The 1,497-nt window shown below is 60.3% G+C and overlaps 1 long non-coding RNA gene across 1 annotated transcript in view; it reads left to right on the forward strand.

Annotated features, from left to right (window-relative positions):
• The window catches only part of LOC127749218 (uncharacterized), a 132,821-nt gene that overhangs the window by 50,139 nt on the left and 81,185 nt on the right, over window positions 1–1,497 (forward strand). The gene's annotated exons all lie outside the window — the stretch shown is intronic.

The raw sequence follows: 1,497 nt of genomic DNA on the forward strand, positions 1-1,497 counted from the left end.
CGCGGCGGGGCGCGGCGGGGCGGGGCGGGGCGCGGACGGGTGTGAGGCTGCTGTCGTCGTGATGGGCCAACCTACCGGATCAGACCAGACGTTGAAGGACGATTCAGGTGATTGAACCGACAGCGCGGTTCGCGGAGGAGAGCAGCCAGTCGCTTCCACCACCGGTCGGAGGCGACCAACATGGCGGCCTCCTCCACCGCACCGCGAGACGCGCGCACACGAACATCCTCACGAACACACACACACACGCACACACACACGCACACACACACACGCACACACACACACACACACACACACACACACACACACACACCAATTATCGCTCGGGGGCAGCGGGTGTGCTGTGCGAGTTCCGCCCTCGCATTGCAAGAAGGTAATGAGTCTGCAGGTGCGGCAACACGATTTGCAGTATGGCGTCTACATATTTTACAAATCCCCGAGTTATTATTGCTCCCTCACAGACGGACTCGCGATCAAAAATCGACTTCGGATGGGTTGCACACCTGTGAAGGGTAAAGAGGCCTCGTGTGCTTACATTACACACAACATGCCGATCCCATCCGGCCATTGACAACTTATTTTTTCTCCCGCAGCAGCAGCAGCGTTGATGGCTGAGCTACTTTGCTCGATTCACATATGCTTAACCCCTCCCGCCCGCAAGAAGCTTCACCTTTCCCCCACTGCTCGTGGGGCGTAACCGAGCCTGTGGCTGGCCGGAGCTGCCATCTGGCGGCGGGGGCCGGTGTCTCTGGGGCGCCAGGCCGCGCAGCCTCTGCAAATGTCAGACGCGAGCGCGCCCGCTCCTCTTCGACCGGAACTTTCTTTCCGCCGAGGGAAACCCCAGCCGGCCCAGCCGGCCCGGCGCAGCGCTGCTGGCTGCATACCGTCGCGAGCAGAGAGGGCCACGTGTGTCGGACATCACGCACTTCGTTTAGCGCACCCGGTGGTTAGGCGTTTACTTGGGCAAATCGGAGGTCAGCCCGTAATTGCGAAAATGAAAAGAAAATGTTGCGTGCAGAGGTCGCGTGACGAGGATCACGACGACGCGCTGATTGGGGCCCGGGCGCTGTCAGTGCCGTGCGTGACGACCTTGCCGCCAAACAACAACTATTTCAAAACTTTGCGCGCGCCGGGCCGAAGGGACGGGCGCTGCTGCGCCTACCCAGAGGGAGCACCGCCTCAACACCACTGCAAGATTGCTCCCAATTTTGCGATCAGCGCGGGCGGCTGCGCCCACCCTGCGTGCGCGTGATGGCCGCCTCGGGTCCCGGGCCGTTTACACTTTTCAATCTGGGCGCAAAAACGATTCAATCCCGTTTGGCCCCCAACACTACTCTGACTACTACGCACGCGCGGGAGTTATTGACGCTGCAGTTTGGACACCTTCGCGGCCAAACGCCATCGGCTTCATTCGAGGAAGAAGTTCTTCAGAATCAAAGCGCCTCGAGGTCCTCTCGTCCATCCGAAGGGGGCTTCCCTCCTAACTTAACTTTA

The sequence above is a fragment of the Frankliniella occidentalis genome, unplaced genomic scaffold, assembly GCF_000697945.3.
Source record: "Frankliniella occidentalis isolate FOCC.00 unplaced genomic scaffold, Focc_3.1 Scaffold40, whole genome shotgun sequence".
NCBI classification, from domain to species: domain Eukaryota; kingdom Metazoa; phylum Arthropoda; class Insecta; order Thysanoptera; family Thripidae; genus Frankliniella; species Frankliniella occidentalis.